The following is a 12,215-nucleotide window of genomic DNA, read 5'->3' as shown; positions in this document are numbered from 1 at the left end:
AGGAAAGAAGGGTCTGGAAAGAAATATTTGAAGTCATGAAAGGCAAGGACCTACATCCAAGATTACTCTATTCGGCAAAGCTATCATTTAAAATGGAAGGGCAGATAAAGTGCTTCCCACATAAGGTGAAGTTAAAGTAGTTCAGAATCACCAAGCCCTTATTATATGAAATATTAAAGGGACTTATCTAAGGGGAAAGTGATGGTGGGAAAATGGAGACAACTGTATTCGAACATCAGTAAAAAAAAAAAAAGAAAGAAAGAAAAACATTTTAAAAAAGAAATAGAAGATCAAAATCTATGAATAGTAAAATGACAAAAAAACTCATAAATATCAACAACTGAACCTAAAAAAATAAAAAATAAAACAAACTAAGCAAACAACAAGAACTGGAACATAACCAGAGACATGGATATCACATGGAGAGTTTTCAGTGGGGAGGGGAAGCGGAAGAATTGGGGGTGATAGGTACAGGGAAGAAGAGGCATAATTGGTAGGCATAAAATAGACAGGGAAAGGTTAAGAAGCCAAAGAACATATATGTGCAACCCATGGACATGAACTAAGGAGGGAGGGAATGCTGGAGGGTGGAGAGGTGTAGGGTGGAAGGGGGATAAAAGGGAGAAAAATATTGGGAAAACTGTAATAACATAACCAATAAAATATATTTAATAAAATAAAACACCACTTTGAGAAAATCATAAATGCTAGGTTTACTGTTAGGATTTTATGTGGTTTTATTTAAGTTTATAACAATACACCTCTGTTTCTCAAAAAAAAAAAAAGTGTGGCACAGTACAGTCCCAAGAATTCATGGATTTCAGAAATCATGTAATTTAGGAGGTTTGTGTTACACTCTTAGTTGATGACAGATTTTTCAAACATGGGAATGCTCAGTGGGCTTTCATATCAGAAAGTATCAGTGTTCAATGAAGAAAGAACAACAGACATTTATTGAGTTCATTTTGAGTAACAAGTCAGGAAGGGAGAGAAAGAGAGAAAATGGCTGCAATTTTCAAACTGCTTGTTATACTGTCCAGAATCTTGCACTTGAGTCTGGCACTTAAATTTTGACATACAACAGAAAACATTATTTCCATGTATTTGTTTTTATTTTGATTTACAAGTGGCTTAGATTGGTAAGATTTGAGTCCAGATGTAGGCTGGTTTATACCCTCAACATATGCCACTGCTTCAAAACATTCATTTTGCATGACTTCAAGATACATACTTTGCTTGAATATTAGAAAACATGAATAAAAGTACTTTTTAAACCTACTTAATACAATAGTATTTAGTAAAATGCAATTTATCTATAATCTAAATCCAACAGTGAATTTAATGTTTGAAAAAATAGAAGACAGAAATTGAGTTGATTTTCCAAGTTATTTTTTGAAATGTTTAATTCTAAAATGTATAGACATGATATTTGAATTATCTAATTAATTAGAATGTTAGAGTCAAAATATAATTAAATGACAATTTTTAAAACTCCAACAGTGATTGGGACAAACCATTAGTGAGAAACATACATTGTTTCCCCCATAATGTCTTCATTCTTGCAGTCTAGAAGTTTGTTGTATGAATGAACCTTTACCTACTCTTTCATTATGCATGTAAATATGCATCCAAATGTGGGGAATACAGGGGAACTAGAATCTCTTTTTCCCAGGGAATTACTTTTCCATCATCTCACATATAAAAGCCAAATGAGCACTAGCTGGGATTCTTTTGGGGGATGTGACACAGGAAGTTCTCTCCTCTTCTATAATTGTGTATCTTCAGATAAGAGTTCCTCTGCTTTAATTCTGGTTTCCATATTGATGTTAATGTAAGAAGACATTTAGACAAAAGATGGGTTTCATAGTTAAAAGAACTTTCAGACATTATCATATGAATGCAATGGTCCAAGAACATGGAAGAGGAAAGTGGTAAATGGGTAGAGATTAGCAAGTGAGGCTTCTACTGTAATCCAAGTGCACCTTTTAAACTGTTTATCCACATCTGAGAATTGAGGTCAGTTTCTGTCTCCTGAGAGTGTGATTTCTTTCCAGTTACCCAGTCAACAGTAAAGTCTGTTTGTGTACGGTGGTTACCTAGGTGATGGCGCTATCCCAGGTGAGCAACTTGGAGCACTATGAATCCAGGCTGAAATATTGATATCAGTATGCTTCTCTGCCTTTAGACTCCTGCTTTATTTTTCATGGACACTGTGGGACACTTGACTTCAATAACACAGTCATGCTCCTAGGGATCACAAACAGTAAAAATATATCACAAGCATTTTTCAGAAATGTGATTAATTTTGAAACTTGTGCATTTATTTTTTGCCAGCAAATTTTTGACTCATCTGGTTCTTGGCATTCACTTTCAGGATTTTGGCAGATAATGTTATTTTCAATCAAATGAAGAGATCTTTCCTTTTTCTGACCATGCATATTTTGAAAATCAAAGACTGAGTTATTTACCATCTAATGTAACGAATCATTTTCCCTATTAGGATTTCCATCAAATGGGGACAGTGATAGACATTGACTGCCATTTGATTTGATGGTAAATCCCATAAAATTTGTTAGTAAAGCTACATAAAATCTTCACTTTTAAAACTTGTCTTTCTTTTGTCTGGCTTCTTTCAATTTTGTCATGATGCATAGATTGATGATATAATACCATCTTATATTTTAAAAAATGGAAAAGCTTTTAAGTCACACTTTTAGTTTTTACTTTTCCTATTTGCTACATGTTCCCTGCTGCTGTTCAGAATTGATTTTGATTTAATGAAAAGAGACTATTTTTCACTTACAAAGTATAAGGCCTGAGTTGGGTGATCCAAAGAATGTGTGGTGGCTCCACGGTGTCATTGGAAAGAGGTGTCAACCTTTGTCTAGTTTTAGCTGCACCAGCTTTAGGGTGAGTGCCATAATGTCATGGTCTGAAGAAAGACACTGGTGCTGGGCCATCTCCTATTTCAAGAAAGAACAAGGGGAAAGAAAAGAAAAGAAAAAAGCTGGGTTATGCCTGCTAGTCTGCCCCATTAAAAAGCTTACCTAGCCGCAACATCCTCCCTCCCCTAATGGCTACACCTCTATTCAGAACTACGACAATCCCCAAGTTGCAGAGCAGGCCAGTGAACGTAAAATATTTAGCTGGGCATATTGCTGCCATAAGCAAAACCAGGGACTATGAAAAGAATTATACTAGGGAACTAGCAGTCTTTGACACATCTGGAAACACTAAATCAATTTAGAATCAGCAATCAATAGAGTATGTCATTGGATACATCTTCAACTATGAAAAGATAGTTGAAACAAGAAAGATCTAAGTAACTAGAAGGTGATGATAAGTATACTTCAGCCACATAACATCTCTCTCATTGACAAAGAAATTATTGTTAAGTGTCCAGTGAAAATAAGCCAATATACATCTAGGCATATACCTGAGTCTGGACCCTTGGTACCTTCCAATTAGCAATAATGAGGTGCACACCTTTGTTATGTGCACAGGATGTCATAGCAACAAATTGAAATATGACAATTGTAGATTATAGAGACCAAAATTTCTGATAGTTTCACCAAATTAAATGGCCTGTGCTTGTTGAAGAGTTTGTCATTTGTTTCAATTCTTTTTGTAACTTACTTGACTTGTTATTTTGATTAGAATATTAAAAGTGTATTTTGTGATGAGGCATCATGTTTCCCCGAAGTAAACACATTCTCCTTCTTGCATTTCAACCACATAACTGGTTCCTGATGAGATTGCTACGATGAAGGACAAGCCTCTACCTTTTCTCATATATTTACTTTTAACTAAATCAGCAACTCAGAGAGAGAATTCCCTGAAGCTGTAATTCCACTAGAAGTAACATTAGCCTTATTATTTAGATCTCAATATTCCTTGGATTTAGATAGAAAAAATATATAGTTTCCATTAAAAAAACAAACTGCCAATTGTAGCCCAAGTTTATCTAACTGTCCAGGACAATACAAAGCATTCAAGACACATTATATAAAGCTTATAAATAAAATTTTTATGTGATTCCTTTCCAAATGAATGTGTTCAATATTCACAAGTTAGTATAAATCTATTTTATCAAGTTTTTATAATATAGTTATTTCTATTGTAGAGACTTTATCTTACAAATGGTTTAACATTTTCTACCTCTTAATGAAAATAAACATTGATATACAACTAAAACAAATTTTCATGTGTGAGATTTTTTTTTAGAGTTGTTTCAGGGAATGGAGCAAAACCGAGTGAAAACAAGTAAACCATAGGATGCTTCAGTTTTCTTATCTATCACGGCTCCCTCATACCAAGGAATGGGAGGAACTAATCAGGCATGTTCTGCAGAGGGCCTGGCACATAGAAAGTACTTAATGTCCTTAACTCTCTTATTTGTCCTTGGTAGCCCTCCATAATATGCCCCACGTTTGTGACCTCACCCACCCTTCCTTTCCCACACATCTCTTCAGTCCAACCCAACCAGCTTCATGACCTCCTTGGTATGCCATGCTCATTGTCTGTGCTGCTCCCCATCTCTTCATGTGCATTCATCTCTCAGGGCACTTGCAAGCCCCACTCCTTCCAAAACCCCTCCCTGGTTCTCTTGCCTGTTTTACACTTCTGTAAACTCCCCTAATATAAAATATCTTTAACACAAATTTTGATATTTAAATTTTGCCCTGAGTTTTGAAGTGCTTTGAGCCCAGCAAATACGCAATGCAATATAGAGGATAAAAACCTTTTCTACAAAATAATTTTCTCTGCATTGCCTATTATAACAATATTCACACATGGGAATAATGATTATTTCAACGATTAGGAGGAAATAGTCATCCTGCTTTGATAAAAGAAGAGGAAACAGAAAGTGGGGTCTGCACATCCTTCTACTAAGTGATGGGACCCATGGTGGTGTGACTGTCCTGGAGTGAGAGAAAGAGCTGCTGCACAGAATATCAAAAATTTGAAAAATGACCTAGCGAATTCCAGTTTCTGGTTCCACATGAACGGAACTTAGAAGTCACCAATTTGGCCTAACAACAAACAAAAAGTTATTGAAAAAACTAAAAATAAGTAATACTTCTTAGATTTCTAAGAGAAGTGAGGTCACTGGCCAGAAGTCTACCCCCAAAATTAGAGACCAACAAGCAAAGAAAACAGAGAACTGCAACTTTTCAGAGCACAAAGTCAGGAGCTGGAATCTTCACAGGAACTGAACCAATACCAGGGTATTTCTAAATGGTAATTGATGAGTTGTCAGAGGCTCACAGAGGACAAGCTTGAAAGTTAAACACTCCAAGGGGACCCAGTCATTAGGGGTCCCACACTTTTGTGAGTTTTACCTCTAGAAGTTCCATCAGATTCTCACAGTTGATATTGGTGGAGAAGGGCGTCCCTTTATGCTTCAGTCAGGGAGAAGGAAAGGAACCATTATGCAATATCCCAGAGCACACTGTTCTTAACAAGGTCAACCCTCGGGAGAAACTATTTAACCAGAGCCTACCTGTTCGATTTTATTTGGAGCCTAACTGACCTGACAGGAGGGAAATGACCAACTCCAGCCAGCTCTAGCCATCCTGTCCCACCTAAACAGGGTGAGAAAACAACTGATGAACACTTGTGAAGTTCACTGGATTAAAAAATGGGCCAAAGATTTTAATAGACACCTTACTAGAGAAGACATACGGATAGCAAATAAGTCCATGAAAAGGTACCCCAAGTCATTTGTAATCAGGGATATGCACGTTAAAACAAGGAGATACCACTACACACCTATTATAATGAACAAATTCCAAAACACTGACAAAACCAGATGCTGGCAGGCAGGGCGTCGGGGCGGTGTGGAGCCCTCATTCATTACCGGTGGGAATGCTAAATGGAACAGCTACTTTGGAAGACAGTTGGCAGTTTCTACAAAACTAAACATATTCTTACCACACAATCCAGCAATCAGACCTGTTATTTAACCAACGGAGTTGAAAACTTACAAAAATCTGCACATGGATGTTTACAGCAACTGTATTTGTGATTACCAAAACTCGGAAGCAACTAAGATGTCCTTCAGTAGGTGAATTAATAAATAAACTTGTATATCTAGATGACAGAATATTATTTAGCACTAAAAAAAAGAAATATCAAGCCATAAAAAGACAGAGGAAACTTATATGTATGTTACCTAGTGAAAGCCTTATTATTAATCAGTAATTCATACTATTAATCTGAAAGGCTACGTACTATATGATTCTAACTAGTTCAAGAAAGACAAAACTATGAAGACAGTGAAAAGGTCAGTGATTGCCAGGCATTAAGGAAGAAGAGATAAACAGAACACAGAGGATTTTCAAAGCAATGATATTACTCTGTATTATATGCATTGCTGGATACAGGCCATTACACATATGTCTAAATCCTCAGAATGCAAAACACCTAGAGTTAACACTAATGCAAACTATGAATTTTGGGTGATGTGTCAATGGAGGTTCACCAATTGTCACAAATGTACCACCTGGTGGACAATGTTGATAGAGGCAGAGGCTGTGCATGTGTGCAGGTAGGGAGTACATGGGAAACCTCCGTACATTCCACTCAATTTTGCTCTAAACCTAAAACTGCTATAAAAAATAAACTCTTTAAAATAATGACCCGTATTTGGTATGCTTACCTTTAAAAGTTTTAATTTTAATCACATTAGCTTTTTAAAGGGGATTTGAAAGGGTTTGCTGAAACAGAATAAAAAGCTTAACATTAGAATTCTTCCCAAGCTTGTATGACTTGCTGTTTAACCCAAGCAGATGAAAAAAGTAACAAAACCATCAGATATGAAGGAAAACCTGTGGTCAGAGGAACATTTGGAATTACTTCTCAGACATTTGGATGTGTAGCAAAAAACAGAATTGTCTCAAAAATTATTTTGCAACATCCTGCCAAATCCCAAATGCCAGAGAATCTTGGCAGACTTCTTGATAATTCAGTCTAGCTGCTCTACATCATTTTCCAAAAACTGGGCTTTGTGATGTTGCATGCGACAGTGTTGACAGGAAGCAAAACTGCTCAGATACCATTCTATTTTAGAAAAACGTCAATAATCAATATTCTTTGAATTCTTTATGGAAAGACTCTTGTTTATAATGCCTTCCTATTCAATTTGTTAAACCTCCATATACATGAAATTCATGATTTTCTAGGTTAGGGGTTAAAAATCTAAACAATATAGCAAATTACAATTTTTATGTTGAAAGAATCTTTTAAAAGGATGATTTAGTAATTTTATAGTTAATTTGGAAATGTCATGTATGCTTGGGCCCACTGACCAACAGTAGTACTCGTGTGAAACCATCATTATACACCTTTCACTAGAACTGTTTTTCAGAAAAAGCAATGCAGGCTCCTCTGAGGGTAGCTGATTCCATTTTGAGGAATAGAAAAGTGTCCAGAGGATCCAGGAATCTCTTATTGTTGCAAGTAAGGAAGTGACTTTAAGAAACTGTCTAGGGTAATATTGAAAAGACAAAGAATCATCTTAAAGCTGCTACTAGGAGCCAAGATGTAAATATTTGAGCATCAGTGAGAAAAGTTTTTTTTTAATTTTTATTGTTATTCAATTACAGTTGTATGCCTTTTCTCCCCATCCCTCCACCCCACCCCAGCTGAACCCACCTCCCTCCCCCACCTCCACCCTCCCCCTTGATTTTGTCCATGTGTCCTTTATAGTAGTTCTTGTAATCCCCTCTTCCCACTGTCCACCCCCACCCCCCCCGCCTATTGTTAGATTGTTCTGGAAGCAACCTAAGTGCCCATCAGCAAACGAGTGGATCCAAAAACTATGGTGTATTTACACAATGGAATTCTACGCAGCAGAGAGAAAGAAGGAGCTTATACCCTTTGCAACAGCATGGATGGAACTGGAGAGCATTATGCTAAGTGAAATAAGCCAGGAGGTGAGGGACAAATACCATATGGTCTCACCTTTAACTGAAAAGTTTTTATTAATTACAACAAGTTGAGTCTGTGTCTATGAAAAGCTGTGGATTCATAATAATATTCAAAGAGAGAAAATTTAAAAATGAAGTACATAAGAGCTACTTTTAATCTAATTGAGGGAAATATCATAGGGCATATTTATTTTAATAAACTTTAATTGGATGACTATTGATCCATCTGAGTATTTAATTTTTTTCTATCAAATATACATCTGTTTATAAAGTATTCCTATGTAATTTTCTTTCTCTGTAAGAAGAGATGGCAAGAGATTGGAAATTTTAAGTAAGCTGAATAGTTCTAGAAGAAGAAAGGATTTTTGTTCTAGGAATAAAAAGAACAAATGAGCACTGCTGGCCAATACTGTAACAGAGTGGGAGGAGTCCCATTGTGAGTGGTAAACTGAGGGGTTAGTCACATATGCATATAAGAAACTGTACAAATAAGTCACCATAGAGATGCTCTGTCCCTCTGTCTCTCATCTCCTGTGAGCTAAAATCTCAGAGTAACTCTGCTAATTAAAACTAATCTATAATTAACTCCACTAATTATAATTACTAAACTACTAATTAGACATATATAGATTTGCAATATTGCTAACAAATTAGGTCAATATAAGATATCAGTGTGGCAATAGATAATACAACTTCAAAGCATAGCATTTTGGAGAAAGGCTGAATTTACCAGAAACTGAAACCTGTGGGAAAGGCTTGAGCTTTAAAAGTTCCATGGAGGTAATAATTGAAGCTGATCTATAAACTGAGGACTCAGTCTGATCACCAGAAAGACAGCAGAGAACTTGCAAACACAACTTGAGCGGCAAGACTGCTGAAAACCAAGGAAGGCACAGAAACAGGATAGCCCTGAGACGCCAAGAGCACAAACATGGAGGGGCAGGAATGGTAGCAGATTCCCACCGCCAATGCAGCTTCATGATTCCAACTGGGGTTTGTGGGCCAGCTGACCTCGTCCCTCTCTCGTCTTCTTTGAGTAGAAGCCTTTCTGAGCTCTCCAGGAGACTGAATCCCAGAATGCTTCCTGGAAGATCATAAACTATCATAAACTATTTTGGACTTTAGGAAAACAGGGCTTCTGTGTCAGGAGAAATTATGACTCATGTGACAGCTTACTGCTTCCCAGCTTGGCTGGCTCATGTTTGTTCCAGATAGATAAAAATGAAAGGACCATGAACTTTAAAATTATAGAACTCCAAATTGTGTACTATTTCTACCACTTCTGTAGGCATTAACTTCGTGTTTTGGAGACTTACTTTCCTCATTGCTAAAAGGGGTCCATTTATACATTTTACAAGATTATTGTAAGTTTAAGGAGTATAGGTGGGGCTAGCTGGTGTTCGAAGACTGGTGGTAGAAACTGAACGGAGGTAGAATCTGAATAGATTCTCACCATTCCATGGTGGGGCAGTCCCGTGAGGAGCACCTGGAAGGGCCTGGCTCAGGAGATTAGAATCAGAATTTGCACTGGCATTTCTGTCTTCTCCTGTATTCCTTCTAATCCTAAATTATCACTAGTGTTTTCTTTTTCTCCCCATAATTACCATTTTTTAAATTTCTCCTTACCCCTCTATCATTTTTTTAAATCCTTACCCAGGGATATGTTTTTGGTATTTTGTATTGATTTTGGAGACAGAGTAAAGGAGAGAGAGAGAGAGAGAGAGACACTGATCGGTTACCTCCTGTATGTGCCCCACCAGGGGATCAAACCCACAGCCTAAGTATATGCCCTGACCAGAGATCAAATCCACAACATTTTGGTGCATGGGACGATGCTCCAACCAACTGACACATACAGCCAGGGCTACCCACCTATCATTTTTATAAGAAAGTTAGGGATATTATTATTGTACTGCAACTACTAACAATGATTATCATTTATTTGTTGAGAACCCACTATATGCCAGAGGCTAGAGGTGCTAGAGGCTTTACATGTATTATTTCATTGTAGTCTCATAACTATCACAAGATTAAGTATTATTCATCTCATTTAACAGATGGGGTAAGTAGGAGAAGACAATACATTTTAAAGCATCAAAAGGCTGAATGATGACCAACCTGGATTTCCAACACCTGTCTGACTCAAAAACATTCATTTTGCTGCTACACTACATAGCTTCCCTCTGAGTGGCCACGGTGTATAGAACATGATAACACAGATTTTTCAAACTCCAAGTCACAGCCACTGTAATTAAATATAAAATAATAAACATATTAGAATGCACCCCTATGTGCCCATCAGTAGATAAGTGGAAAATAAGCAGTGATACATTTACACACTAGAATACTATGTGGCCATAAAAAAGAAGGAACTCTTGCCTTTTGTGACAGCGCGGATGGAGTTGGAAATTATTATACTAAGTGAAATAAGCCAGTCAGTGAAAGACAAAGACCATATGATCTCACTTATACCTGGAATCTAATAAACAAAATCAACCGACAAACAAAATAGAAAGAGAGTCATGGATACATGGAAGAGACAGACAGCTGTCCAATGGGAGGGGGTTTGGAGGACTGGGTGAAAAAGTGAAGGGATGAAGCAAAGAAAAAAAAATCTCATAGACACAGACAACAGTATGGTGGTTACCAAGGGTAGGGAGAGAGAGAAGAGGGTAAAAGGGAGCTTGAAAAATATCAAGCTTAGGAGATATTAAGCATTTTATTATGCACTTTCAGTTAAATGAACTTTCTCAAAATGGACTGGCCCCTAAAAAAGAATCGTGCTGAGAAACCAAGGACTAAAGATAAGAATGTCAGGCACAGTGAGAACTAGCTGCATCAACAGTCATCCTACACCCAATGTTTCCTGACCATGTTATAGTAAAAAACAAATTTGATAAGAAGTCATGCAAAACAAAACAAAACAAAGACAAAAAACTGCTAAGTTATCAAGAAAACTGTTCAGACTGTAGATGTGCACTCATTAGCTTTAACAATAAAATTTTTCTTAAAGTATGTATAGTATCTTTGGATAGTAGCAAAAAGTAGTATGTAGCCATGCATGAAAATGTGCAAGGCATTTAAAAACTAACAAATAGTTTATGAAAAAACAAATGCCTACATATTTTACCAAATTTAAATTATTTAACATAAAATTCATATTCTATAAAACCATCAAACTTTATGCTAAAGGCTTAAAGTTGGTTTTGTTTTTACTAACAGCAGAAGACAAAAAGCCACATAGTGTTGGGGAACCATTTTTTCTCTCTCTTACAGCAACCAACAGTGACTAAACAACAAATGAACAAGACCACGAAAACACAAAAAAATGTATACCTTTGTGAAAAATACTCATATTACTGGAATACACATTGAAAATATTTCCTAAAATTTAAATAGCACATATTAGAATAAATTATGCAGTTTTGAAGAAATGCTAACTATACAGTTAGTTGGAAGTATACAGATGTTTTTAACGTGTTATAGTTGTGGTTGAGTCAATAGCCTACGAAACAATTAATAAATGCAAGAAAAACTACTTTTTGTAAATCACTAAAGGAAAGAGGTACCGGAGAAGATATGCAAAGTGAATAATCTTTGTAATAAAAATTATATTTTGTGGAAAAGATGTGTAAGTATAATCCTAATGAAGCAGTTGTTTTGACTGGAATTAAAAAATATACATCAGGATTAGGTACAAAGCTAGAACCTCTCCTAATACTTATTCACTGGATTATTCATTGTAGCAAAGAAGCTGAAACCAGGAATGCACAAAGTTCTACAGTATGACATCTATATCTACATGTATACAGTTCAATTATAAAATATCTTTAAAACATGAGAGACTATTTATAACATTTTGTAATGAACAGGGAGTGATCATTAAATATTTTTAACACAATTCATTTATTTCATAGCAAAGCACTTAAAAGAGTTATTCAGCTTAAAATCATTGCTTTTTTATTTTGTAAAAACATGGTATTCAAAATTTGTAGACATTTTCTAAATTATTGATATTATTAGAAGTTACGCTACCAAGCACAAATATTTTTTTAAAAAATTAATGCATTTAATCACTCTCTAAAGATTAAAGTGACTTTTAAAAATGTATAAAATGTTGCTACTTTTCAAAAGAAATCCATGCCATAGCAAAAATTTTTGAAAATGAATATCTGGAAATATATCCCTATTATGATATTAATTACTAAAAACAATATACAGTTACTCCTCGACTGATATCTGTACATCTGTATAAACCCATCATGAGTTGAAAATACTGTAAGT

This window comes from Desmodus rotundus, chromosome 8, assembly GCF_022682495.2.
Source record: "Desmodus rotundus isolate HL8 chromosome 8, HLdesRot8A.1, whole genome shotgun sequence".
Classification (NCBI taxonomy): Eukaryota; Metazoa; Chordata; class Mammalia; order Chiroptera; family Phyllostomidae; genus Desmodus; species Desmodus rotundus.
The sequence above is the reverse complement of the archived record's forward strand: the minus strand, read 5'-3'. Positions refer to the sequence as shown.